The sequence below is a fragment of the Toxotes jaculatrix genome, chromosome 20 (genome assembly GCF_017976425.1).
Source record: "Toxotes jaculatrix isolate fToxJac2 chromosome 20, fToxJac2.pri, whole genome shotgun sequence".
NCBI classification, from domain to species: Eukaryota; Metazoa; Chordata; class Actinopteri; family Toxotidae; genus Toxotes; species Toxotes jaculatrix.
The window spans coordinates 4,663,795-4,677,758 of record NC_054413.1 but is presented as its reverse complement, the minus strand read 5'-3'; the positions used below and the strand labels follow the sequence as shown (position 1 = coordinate 4,677,758).

At 39.6% G+C, this 13,964-nt stretch overlaps 1 protein-coding gene across 1 annotated transcript in view; it reads right to left on the bottom strand.

Moving 5' to 3' along the window:
* Positions 1–13,964, bottom strand: part of LOC121200274 (cadherin-7-like) — a 71,884-nt gene that overhangs the window by 47,707 nt on the left and 10,213 nt on the right. The window lies entirely within an intron of this gene.

The following is a 13,964-nucleotide window of genomic DNA, read 5'->3' as shown; positions in this document are numbered from 1 at the left end:
AAAACAGCACAAGCAAATACATATCATGTGCATTAGACAAACATCGAAACTAGATCAAAGATCAAAACATGCACCACTTATGCATGAATGAATTTTGTTACAAAATCCCATCATGATTTGCATTTGGCTACAAATAATGGAATGAAGCGAAATGCTGTCACTTACGGTAATGCCGCTGTGATTTGCAAACTAATGTAATGGTCATTGCAAATGATCAAACTAACAATTTTTCCATTAAAATCTGCAGCAATAGCGAGCTCATCTCACATAAAAAAAACATACTACAGCTATTACAAAATGTGTTTGAATCTATAAAACAATGATTGATGTTTCACCAAATGGACCTTTGTATTTCTCTTTTTCTGGCCAGAAATCCGTCATTAGTAATGTCAAGGTAAAATGAGTCCCCCCGGGAAACATTTATCATGCACATTTTTGCCAAAGTTTTATTGCAAAGCTTTTATAATGTGCTTCATAAAGCTGCCCTGTGAAACCTTTGAAGAAAATATACGTATGCCACAGTGGAGACCCTCTAATGCATATTTGACCTCTTTGCTTAAATGATACTGGTGTCAAGTATAGTTACTTCTTAGGCATTGATGAATCCACTATTCAAACCACCACTTCAAAAGCAGTGAGTGAATGTTCGTTTGAGTGAAAGCTAGACTCAGTGTTCCATGTTGCACTTATTTTCATCCATTTTCTGCCCTCTGGAATAAAAGGAGCTGAGATGGTTTGACAGACGTGAATGTTCCGTGTGCAGTTTCTCAGTGACATACTGTATTACATGACGTGCATATTAAAGCTCAAATATTTTCAGCAGTTCCCTCTCATTGCCATTAAGAGCAGTCAACATGCAAAGTGCAGCTTCACATTTATCCACCACTGATTGCAGAAACGACTCCGTAGCCTTTTGCCTTCTCAGGACCAATAATAAGTACCAAGTATCGAGAGCCATCCTGTTAGATCAGTACTTTCTCGATGGCCATTCAAACCATGCTTCATATCTTAAGATCAAATCTTTTTCAATTCAAAGAATGTGGGCTACCGATATAAAAGTCAAGTTTTTTTTAAAGTATCTAGAATATGCAAAAATATTAATAGAAGTTGTTCTCATGATCTATATAAAGACATACAGGTCTACAAAGAAGTCAGACAAGCTACATTTTTATCAGTGAACTTTTGCAGTCACTACAACAACCCCATGCTTATGACAGGGGTTTAATTTCAGAAGAACAAGTCACGAGCTTAAAGACGACTTCAAGACCTCTGCTCAAAGAACAACTGCAAAAAATAATCCTTGAACATCTCTAAAGAAAGAAGACTCGAAACTCTTGCAGCATTAAAATTACCATGACAAGTAAGCAACCTTGAATAATCCTTTTTGAAGTCAAAGCTGTCTGATGGCCATCAATCCCTTCAATGTGCTGAATATCAGAGTGAACACAGAAACTGTCATATATCTTAGGGGAAGGCCGTTGTTGGTATTTAAAGATGGACAGATGGACCCTTTTTAACTGTCAGCATTTAGCAGAGTGCATATTTCTGTCTTTACTCTATCACCTTGAACATGACAAATCACCTCAATTAAAAGCAAAGCATGCAGAGCAAGCTTTTAGTGGATATTTCCAGGGAATGTTTTTCATGATTCTCAACATTTGGTGTGAAATATGTACAGAATAAAGCCTCAATTGAAGCTGTGATATCTACACTTCAATACTGTTCTCAGTCAACCAAGTGTTTTGAATTTTGCTGCCTCCATACCAGTGATATTAGGAAAGACCAGACTGAGTGTTTCCATCTGTCTGTCTGGTAAAATTGCTCTTTCAAGTTACTTGTTTTCCCTACTTCCTCGCAAGCCAAGCTCTCTCCAGCCTGTTGCACGCAGACAAATGGTTTCTGTTAAGTATCAGTACACCCCGCCAATAATCACAGTGAAAACATTGCAAACTTAAAGGGGTTCTCTGGTGATTAAGTATTGCACTTCCATTAAGCTGGAAGACTCACATGAAATAGATTACAAAGTATTATCTGAACTGATGGTGCAGAGGCCGAAATATCCTAACTTTGAATCCCAAACATGGGTCATCAACTGAACCATATTTCTCCTCCTGAAACTGAGTCAGTCGGCTGGAATCTCCTTGTTAACACTCTTGTCAGACCGGTCGATGTTTCCTAAAGCAGCCTGAGGTGCGGTTCCTGAACTCTAAGTGACACTGAAGAGGCATGTTGCCAGTGACATCCCGAAAGCAGCCAGAGCCTTTTGCGTCTCTAGGCGAATTTCCTCCACGCCCGGCACCTTTCAACTGTGGCGTATTGTAACTGCTACTAACCTCTGACAGGGAGATGGCTGAGGCTTAGAACAAGTCTGCAGACAGGTCTTCATCATGGACAACATGTCATTTGGGTTCAGGGGTTCTTTGCTGTATTCCTACCACTGCATGATCCCCAGCTGAGGTCAGCAGCTAACTATCGCAGACGAACGATCCCTTCTAGAGTCTGATGGTTCACAATAACCTCTATGACGCTTCATGATTTTTAATATCCTTACCACGCCAGACCCAGTGCCTAAGAGGACGAAAAGTATAGGTCCTGCGTTACACCATGCAGAAATGGTTTGTAGAAAAGACTATATTTGAGCAATTAATTATTTTTTTATTATTATGTTTTGGGTTTTTTTTACCATCAAAATGGAACAAAATGAGTGAGCATGTGCAAATTGTGTGAAGTGCTTTTCAATTAAGTACTGTTCCCTCTTTTGTTTATTGTGTAGAGCAACAAAGAGTATTTCTTTTTATAATACAATGTAGTCAGTCAGGATTATTGTTGAAACTCTTCTTTCAATTTATCTGTAAATGTCAACATCTCATTATGGGATAAATAACAATGGTATTTCAGGTTCCAAGCCCACGCTGCAGGGGTGGAGAATGATTAGGTCAATATTACATCGGTAGCGCTGAAGGAGTACATACTGAACAGAGGATACAACACCAAAGGTCTTTTATTAATGGAATCCATCAGACGGCTGATGGATGCCACGTTAGGTGCACGATGATTGCATTGGTTGTGTCCTCAAGCCTCAGCTTGCATATGCCACCTCTCTTTTGGAGCTCACCGTGTTTATTCACCATCTCCTGCTGTCAGGAGCAAACTTGGGGTAAACTGTGAGTCGTGGTGAGAGTCAACATTTAATCTTGAGGAAGCCATCCGTGGCGGTTTGTTTCCGGTAAATGCCATGGACAAGGAGGACAAAGCTGACAGGCCACAAAGCATGCAAGCCGGGTCAGGGGTCAAGCACACTATGTGGTCTTTTCAGTGAAGTGTTTGGTTTGCTCCATTTCCCACTCTCTTTCTGGCTGAAGGAGGACACACAGCAGTGCAGAAACTGGGTTCACGCATTCCATCTCTAAATCTCATCAACATTGAGGTTTGCATAAAATATGTATAGCTTGGTAGAGCTTATTAAAAGTATACCCTGGCCAAATCCTTTTCTCTCTCATTAATCTAACCCATTTTAAAACTGTCACAGCTCATTTTCAGGTGTTTTTTGAAGCTTCAACTCTTATTACTTCTGGTGAACAACATAGTTGCTTCACTTGCAAAAATGTAAAAACTCCTCTGTAATTCCTTTCTTTGCTTCCCTTGAGGTGAGTGTAACACAGCATGCTGCTGTAGCTCAAAGGCACTCCCAGGGATTGTGAAGGTGGGGTGGGATCTGAACACGAACCCTTCTGAAATCAGTGCTGACACTTATCATCACTTTGTATGCAGGCAGTTCTCCAGGGACCAGCCTGTTAGCTTTGTGTTTTCTTGTTTACCTTGTAGCAAGGGAGAGGCGTAAAAAGCATAAAAGAACCCATAACAAGCCACTGATACATGCTCACCAGAACTACTGCACAATGTGTTCAGATTGTTCTAGTATCTGAATTTTCATTTTTGCCGTTCTGTGCTACATGAAAACTCATGATGGATGGTGTGTAATTCTATTTTGTTCCTGTTTACGCCCATTTGACTTGGCTCTGCACAACACTGGAAGTAGAAAAATACAGAGGCCTCAAATAAGATAAGAAGTAATTGTACATAAAAAGGCTGAAACCCCAAAACACACACTTTGAGCTTTGTAATTGTCGTCTCTCTCGAGGAGAGTACAATTTCTTCTATTCAATGGAGCGTGCACAATCCAAAATGGATACAAAAGTCCATACCTACAGGCGACCTGTGAGCGATCCTGGATCCTGGAGTACACTAAAACAGCCTCTGCCGCTGCTCAAGAGCCCTTAATCAACAATCGCCCTCAAGATATTTCACAGAGCAGCTTGACCGGCAGTCTCTACAAGCAAGGTTGCGCAGTATGTATCACAAACAACCTAAAAATAAAATGTCAAACCATGACAATGACGACATTGCACAAGAAACCTGAACATAATAATCCATAAATCATAAACCACAGTTAATTTATTATGTCCCGCTGAGATCACTATCAATAAAGGTTATTACTGGACATATAATATGTGCCATATGTAAAGCCAGCAGGGGGCTCATACTCATTAAATAACATACACGAAGCGCAAATTTAAAAAAAAAGGAGAAGAGAAGGGGCAAAGAAGGGTCAATCGGCAACAAAAAAAAAGAGCTTCAGTGCAGCTGTCACTGACATCAGCTCCCGACATGCTTGGCTTTTCATCTATTCACTCGGCCATGTTCTGGTGAGTAGCCATGGTACTGTGCACTGAGAGAGGCTCAGTGGCTCAGACTCTCCTCTTTCATTTCAAGCTGGGAGGTGGGGAATTAGCAATCACCGTGGAGAAACTGTTAGCTATCACGCAGTGATGTGCAGACGTATGGGAGCTGTACACATAGGTTTTTTCTTATTCTTGACATTTAGTTACTTTGCTATATTAGCTCTTTAAGTCCGCCCTCATCTTTTATTCTCTTTATGTTCTGTGTTTGTTTGCGTTTAATATTAACGGTTTGATTGTGCAGGTGTTTGGCGCTATGCTTTGAAAGATTTTCATTGTCATATCCAGTCCAATCAGACATTAAATATGCACACATATACATACGTACAAGCACACGCACATACATCTGACATGACGTGATCATGGCATTAGTTTGGATTAGTGCCATATAAAGTTCACTAATTAAGATGAGGCACATACACTGATGATCCCTTTAAATAGGAAAAGATTTTTGTTTTCCAACGAAAGAGCAACACATTTTTTACCGAACAAAACTGAATAAAGAGGAATTCTGTTTTCTAACCAAAACAAGCTGATTAAAAAGGAGTCACAAAGGAAGTTTAATAGACCTAAATTTGCACAAAAAGATGTGTGTGATAGCTTGACAGCAGGTACAAAGCAAGTGTGGACAGATCTTTTTTTGGGATAAATATGAAAATGCAGAGAGGCAGCTTTCAGCAGAGCTCACTGCTTTCTCTCTGACGTGGCGACTGTTCACATAAGAGAATCGGCTTTCAATCAAAGTCAAAAATGATTCTTTTTAGGATTCTGACTGTCATCTATGCACTTTGTCTCCATCAGACAACGGCAGCTCATGCTGGCTGAATAATAACACCAAAGAGATAATGGCTCTTCTTCCATGTGGGGAAAATGAATTTGTGTTTTCACAGAAATAGGCCTAAACAATTTTCGTCAAGAGCGCTAATGCAAAAAAAAAAAAAAAAAGCTCAATATACACATTCAAGTTTCAATACGAGAATGTATTCAATCAGTCATTCATGTTTCTGTCTGTGTTTTCACATTAAATCAAAAGCTGACATGAATGTGGGTATCAGTTACATGCACTCGTGCATTGGTGTGTGCTTAATATAACCCTGAAACATAATGCACTCATAGCCTGCAGTGCATAAGAGGCTCTGCTTCAGAAACAATCAGATCTGACAGGAAACAATGGAGCAGCCTGTGTGTTGTACTGGTAAGAGTAACAGAGCCAAAAAACAGGCTGCTCTCCTTCTAAAACCAGAGACGTGGTTTTAGAAGGAATAATTGACAGTATTTTGATTAATGATTAATGATCGTTTGATACAGTGAAAGACAGCAGATGCAAAAGGGCATTAAAAGTATCATTTGTGCGATCAGAATTCAGTTTCTGATGCTGAACAGAAGTACTGAGCAGCTGCATCTATGACAACATGAAGCCTACAAACAGTGTAGAACCAGTGCAACTAACAAAATACTACTATACATGCTGCATACACACAAACACACATTTTACAGCAAGAAATGAAGTATCCTTCACATCAAAGGTGCTGATCTACTGCGCGACAAGAACTTTTAAATTCATTTTAAACGTGACTAAAATGTTCCTCATTTACTTCAGCACAGTAAGACCATGTTTGCAGCTGCCCTCAACACACACATGTTAATTAAAGACTTGCAGGAGTGCTTCCCAGGCCTTTCAGTCTGGTGCCCCGCTGCCTTTTCTGGTTTGCCAGCCTTGCCACCATGCCGATTTGTCATCCACATCAATGAAAGTAATCAAGCTAGCAATCAGGGCAAGCTTTCACTTTATTTTTTTTTTTTTTTTTTTTTTTGTGTGTGTGTGTGTGTGTGTGCGTGTGGGGCATTCGGCGGCCTTCATCACAGCGATGAACATAAACGGAAGACAGGAACAGGCATCCCTTTCAAAGTACTATGGGGGAGGGAATCAAAGCTCTTTTGTCACAAAAAAAGGATCCTTAGATGCTATCGTTGTGAGGGCTGTTTTTTTTTTTTGTTTTGTTTTTTATGTGCATGTGAGTACAGGCTGGGACTGAGAGTCTATTGATGGATGGACGGTGAGAAGGAAAGTGTATTTCCATATCAGGTGGTGTCAATACAAAAAAAATCATCACTGCATGCAGCACGTATAACAGTTGCTGTTTCTCGTCTGCAGGTTTAAGCAAAGTGAAACACGACAAAGACAAAAAACTGGACAAACGAAAAAAAAAATCTGTAAAAATCCTGATGAGGCCAAAAATCTTTGGCATTGTCGTACTACTAGAGAAATTTGACTGGGTGACATTGCTACATGCACACATACTGCACAACGACAAAACCACAGTCAAACAAGGTAAAGTGACAAAAAGACCTAATTTCTACTGCTCGGGACAAGTGCAGAAAATACAGTTCAGCACAAGAGACTACAGTGGACTATAAATATCACCTGACATACTGTTCTGAACCTCTGATTCAAAGCTCCGAGATTCAGGCTCCAACTCTGCCCATGCAGAGTTACCCACTGAATTCACTGCAACACTGTGTGTCCATAACATTCCCACTATGCTCCTAGGTCTTTAATTATGAATATTTTTTTTTATTAATTTATGACAATTTGACACAAGAATTTCAACATCATGATTGCCTACTTCAAATGTAAAGCTGAGAATTAATCTATAATATTTGCTCAGCACTTTGGTCCACTCATCTGCCTTCAAACGTGTTTGAATAACACATTTCACTGGTGCTCTTCTGGGCACGTGTTTCAGTCGAGTTAGAATTAGACAAAATTGGGCCAACGTCTAGCTATTGTGGAAGATTCAAGACACAAGTTTCAGTGGTTTTTATTTGTCAAATGCTCATAGACTGTGTGCATTGAAATGCAGAGTAGCATACTCTTCAGGCTGTACTAAAAGGCTAGAGTGCAATAAAAAGTAATTGGAAACTGATAAATTGGAAATAATTGGAGTGAAAATAAGAATTAGAAAAAGAAACAAAAAGGATCAGAATTCCAAAGAAGAAAAAAGTATTAAAATGCAAATGTATGTACACTGGCTTTGTGTGTATGTGTCCTTATTTACCACAAAGGCAGAAAGAACCAGGTCTCTATATCACAGACAGGCTTTTATTTCCATTTTTTCCCCCTGCATCCTACTTAATGCAAACACAAAATGTCCTGTTGCCTTGATAAATTCTGTATTACGTACATTTCCACAACTCTGTTTCTGTCAATGCAAAAACATCACGTCACACTAACCACTCTGCTGTTTTCAGTTTCTCTAACAGAAATGCTGTTTTTATTCACCAGTTAATTCCAGTCCTTTGAGACTGGCCAAGTCTCAAACATTTCATAGATCAGGAATAACAGAGGAAAAACTCCAGTATTCATATGGTGGCTATATGGAGTGAAAAAAATGTTCACTTTTACACAAGTTGTCTGGTAGACAAGTGCACACAAAGGAAGAATCTAAAAGAAAAATCTATGTCAAACATGAATGTAGACAAAGATGGCAGCCTTGTGGAGTTAGTGATCTAATCAAGATACACATCTTGATTTTTTCCAAATAGCATTTTGAGCATTTCTTTATTTATGTACATGTCTGTTGTGTCAGCCTACATTATATCCTAACCACATACTGAGGGCTTTCTATAGACCCAGCTCACTCTTCTCCCCTCTGCAGTGACTCACTTTGCACTGATTCTTTCCTGAAAATGCTGCAAATGTCTCATTTTTTTCTATAGAAAAATTTCTGTTATCTAAAGGAACTGAAGGTTTTACAGAGTCAGATCCAATTCTAGCTAGAAAAGCAGAAAGAACACAGACGTTAAAAACGTAATAAACACTACATGTGCCCTGGAGTAAGGTTAGCCTCATTTTGGTCTGGCTCTCTATAGAAAACATTTTCTTTATCAATCATATGTTGTGCAAAAAGTATGAAAAAGTGACTAACAAAAGGTGTTCAGCAGTCAAAGAATCACCACAGCAGAACGTCTCAGCGCCAAAGCAACAGCTACACACTTCTCTGCCTTGTTTTTCCATCCTTGATCTTACTGTAATGTGACAACTGTGTCAGGTGAAAACCATAACTCTTCTTCCTCCGCTCACAACAGCAGCTCACAGTCCACTTTGTGTGGTCTCTTCTAAAAAGTTAAAATGTTCGACAACTTTAGAAAGCGTTCCACTCTGCCAACAAAGATGACAGTCCCTTCCAAAGTGGCTGCTTTCCATCTGTCTTGCAGCCGCTCCCCATTGGCTGTCAAATGAAAAAGGCCCTGGCAGTTTGTTAAAAACCCCTTAAAACTGCTTTTTGGAAACTAAATCTGTAGATCTACTTTTTGTACAACTGCACTGGCCTTGTTATACATATATTTTTTGTGCATCTGTATTTGCTGTTAGTCTCCCAAGTCATTTGAAAGGCGTCATCAGTTCTATTGACTGATAATCATGGGGAGTTCCTAGACATTTAAACCCCTGCAGGTGGTTTGGGGTCGTTGAGATCACACGTGAGGTCGCGTGGCACTCTTGAGAGCCATCGGATTCACGTTAATTAAACTGTGAAGTGGTGTGCAACTGTGTGGGAAGGGATTTCGGGACAACGCTTCAGGTAGTTGGTAATCACAGAACGCATCTGTGCAGGGACGACAGATTCATCCAGTAGATTTTTAGTCATGCCAGCAGATGGCTGTGGGAATGGCAGTGTTGGTCACAGGACAATGTCCTCTGTCCAGACTGAAATATCTCAACAATCGTTCAATTAATTAGCATGAAATTCTGCACAGACATGCATTGTCCCCAGAGGACGACTCTTCATCACGACTCATTGGTGATTTTTCCTCTAGCACCACCATGAGGTTGAAGGTTTTTGATTTTTAGTAAAACATTTCAACAGCTATTGGAGGAAATGCCACAACATTTGGATAAAATACAGACATTCATGAAGCCCAGAGGATGAATCCTAATGACTTTAGTGATTTCTGTTTTTTTCATGTGTGTACAAACATACTTGGACTACTTTTTTTTTTATTCACAAGAAAAAATAAATTCTAACAATAAAACGATCACATACAGTTCCCTCAACATCATTTAAATTACTCTACTAACCTCATGTCATTCATACATTTTTTTGTGAATATGAATGCTTGTGGGAAGCATAATTGCCCATGTTTGTTTACTCTTCTCTTTCCCATGCACTCAGGCTCTCCACAGCAAACAGGTTTTGATGGTGTCTGACACACATTATTTTGATTAAAAACCTGTTCAGTGAAGAGTACTCACCGCTGGGAGCACTCTGAGGTGGCCGCCTGATGACAGTGACATCAATAATCTCTTCTCAGGCACCAGTCACCCACAATATGTGGATGAAGATGACCGACAAGGACAATGAACAATACAAATATTGGAGATGTGGATCAGGAGAATGATAACCACCTAATTATTACCAATAAATCAGACCATTTCTAGAACTGGGGACTGATATTACTTAACCATTTCTGACTCTTAACAGACAAAACTTTCTTTGGGCCGTTCACACCTATATGGCCTCTGGGGTTGGAACACTGGCCATGTTGTCGTTGTCTGGCCTGGGACCTTTGTTGCATGTCATCTCCCATTTTATTCTCCTGTCATTTTTTGTCACCTCTCAACTGTCTACTTTCTAATTTAAAAAAGTCCAAACGCTAACAAATGAATAAAAGTGTGGAAAAGTAATGATACATAAAAAGATGACAAACTCTTACACTGCACATCTCGTGGTCTTTGGATTGAAAGTAAGAAAAAGATGTTGTCTGGCTGTAGACACCAGAATTCATAATCTTATTTATTTATTTAATATTGAACTCACTGGGTCTCCACACACTTGATTGCAATCAATGTTTATTATTTATTATTCTATTATTATATTCTCTACAACCACCTATCACTGCTAGTAGTATAATAACGACATACACATAAAATATCACATTCTACTTTTGCACTAATACCAAACATTAAGTGCGTGATAGGCCACAACAATAATGTCAGATCAGACAAATTTAGATATAATTTTCCTCTCTTTGCTTGCCAGGGAACCATTCATACTTCTTTGCATTTCTTTCTTTTTGTGAGTGTTGTAAGAGCTTCTGTTTGTAGTACTGAAGAAAAAAAAACACCCCGTTGCTCACTCATAACTCATAACTGATGCAATCTTTTCATTTTAAATTCTGTGGAAAATTGAGTTGGCAAGTCGTGCCACAAAGTTTGAGCCACAGAAAGACTTCACAAGTTATGAGTGTGCTGCGCTGTGCTCTTTGTCACCAGAGTGAAACAACTCCTCATCAGTGATGGGACATGGTGGGGAGGGGTCCACCGTTTGGATGAGCGGGGCATGAAGTGAAAGGGCAGGCCTCCTCAGTGGTGGGAATAAATACTGCCGTCACCAGTGGGAAATGCTCCATTTGTTTAATGTGCCATTTTCGAAGTGGAACCCTTGTAATCCTACAGACATGGCAACCTCACCATGTATACCACCCCTCTGAAATTTGATCAGAGCTAAAACTGTTTACCAATGTTTGGAGCCTGACATTTATTGAAAGTGGCCTTTAGTAAAAGTCATAGCTAAAGCGTGAAGAGGTTTTCTGATGAGCCCGTGAAGTTTCTCCATCTTCTGGGCCAATAAGCCAGACGCCGGTGTGTTAATAAAGCAATATATCAGTCACATCAGCTGAGAAACAGGCGCTCTCAGAGGGCTCAACTTCCAAACACTTATATCTGTATTTGTTTAGACATGTGCAAATCAGCAGTGCAGTAAATTCAGACAGAAATGGGGGTCCTACTTAGGGCTTGGGATTGCACTGGGACTTTCAGGAAGTTGTCAATTAGAAGTGCTTGAGGAGGATGAAAAAATATATTGAAGTGTTTGCGCATATCTGTGTTTTTGTGTGTTTCTAGCCATGCTAGCAGTGACGCTAGAGCAACAACACAATGCAACATAATGTTGGTTGGTTGGCTCACCACATAAATTAATTAATATGGCCAGTCCAATGTTTTAATCCTTACATAACCAACTGTAATCATACAAACATCTTGATGATGTGAAAGCTCACATATCGCTAACGTGGGAATCTTTCTCACCTCTGCCGTTCATGTCATAAGGTACACACATGGCATTAGTACAGTCTCCAATTCACTGATTCACTGTGCAGCTTAAACCTAAAACCTTTGCCACTACACTTGAAGGAAACACTGAGCTGAGCAGACACCCGGGACATTCATGCAGTAGATGGGTTTCCTTTGTGTGTAAATATGGTATTATGGACTACTGTGCTCCATCTGTTGCTCACATGACACTTGGGAATCTCACTGTCAAGAACACGTCAACTTTGATTTCATCTGCCGCTTGTGGAAAACCGATGTGTTGTTCCTGTCGCTCTGCCATTGCCCTAAGTACCCCAGACAGCACCAAGGTGAGCTTGACATCTCTGCTGTATATGCCACCGTCTGCTGAAAAGACCCCGAGGCCAAGAGATGAAGAGTCAGCGAAAGTTTGGGCAAATCGGGGATGTCATGACTTCTTGTTGTTCGTGACTATAATTCACACCAGAACTGCACGACTTGGCAACGTGTACCTAAATCTTATCACTTATCTGAAACAGGGTGACTCAGACACAGTCTCGCTAAAAGGAAATAATCTTTTTTTATGTAAAAAAAATTAACCTCTCGGTGGTCTCACCCAGCACAAAGCAATGCGAAATAATATTTTTTGCATTTGCTAGTTCCTAGTAACTTTAGACTCACATTTCACCCCTTAATTACCAAATACCAAATCAAATAATCTCTGCCAAACTATATAAGGCCAGCTCATCTGTGTGGTGGTGAAAAAGCAAAAGGGCTGCTACTAACTGTTATTTTACTGTCGACCAATCTGATGAGTGTTTCGTCTATTTTGATCCAGAAAATAGTTTTAAAATAGTTTTAAAACTCAAGGTGATTCCATCAAATTGCAAGCTCTGTCTGAATAAAACCAAATAAACATAAAAATATTATGACAAAAAGCAAAGAAAAGCAGGAAACCTTCACAACTGAGATGCTCAAATGGTTGTACAAGTTGGTATTTTAGCTTCAAACTGACTTAGACAAAATAAATATTGGTCATTCCAAAATCTCTCTTTTTTTTAAAAATCATTATTGTGTCCCCAAAATGACTGAATCTGCAACAGCTTTTTCCAAAAAACTGCAGAAACAACTAAACTAAACTAAAAGTTTTTGCAATTGCAATTAAGTTAAAAAATTACAAAAAAAAAAAACTATGTAAACCTATGTCCACCTAATCTGAGGGGTCACAAGATAGATGTTTCTTGAGACCACAGGGTTGCAATTTTTTGAGGGACTGCAAAAACTGGCCACTGATTAAATCCACACTCTACCATGAGACACTCAAGGACTGCAGTTGTGTGCCGTGAGCTTCTTCACTTGATTAACTGGACTACAACCTTGACTACATGTATATTCCTGTTACAGAAAACATTACCTTGTCCCAGCTTTCCATTTACTATCCATTTCCTGTGCAGCACCTTCATTCCATAACCAACAAACATGTCCGTCGCCCACCACTGGCACTGAAGTATATAATAAGATTCCTGAGCCCTGTGACTCAAACCTTCCTTTAGTTCTTTGGGGAAAGAATGAAAAAGCCCACCTGGATTACAAAATGTAACCGAAGCCCAGTACTGACGAGAAAGAAAAGAAAACACGAGGATAATGCCATCTCTTTTACACTACCAACTGTGGTGCTACGATCCAAAGGGATTATAAACAACTCAAACAAGCAGTACTACTTCAAACAATAAAATACCTTATTAAACCCCAACATGAGAGGGCCTTTGGGAAGGAAGACTTTTGATGTGTACACAATCCCTGCAGTAGTGAATATATTTAGTCTCGCACAAAGAAAAAGAGCAAATCACTCTCCTGACTCCATTCTTCATTCTGAGGGATATCAGGAGCCAAATTCAATAACAACCTTAGATCATACCCCAATCCATCTCTGAATCATCTCATAGTCTTTGCATAGCCTTAGCCCTTCGGCATAATTTAACACTGTCAGACTATGAACTCATCTCCTCCATAGAAAATGAATGGGCTGGGTTCCAAGAACAGGATATCTTCACAGAAATCCTTCAAACTTCTCTGGAGCCACTAAATTTAACTGAATTTCAGCTGTGTCAAAGTGATATCTTCTGGCAGGGAAAAAAAATGGACTGAAATGGAAT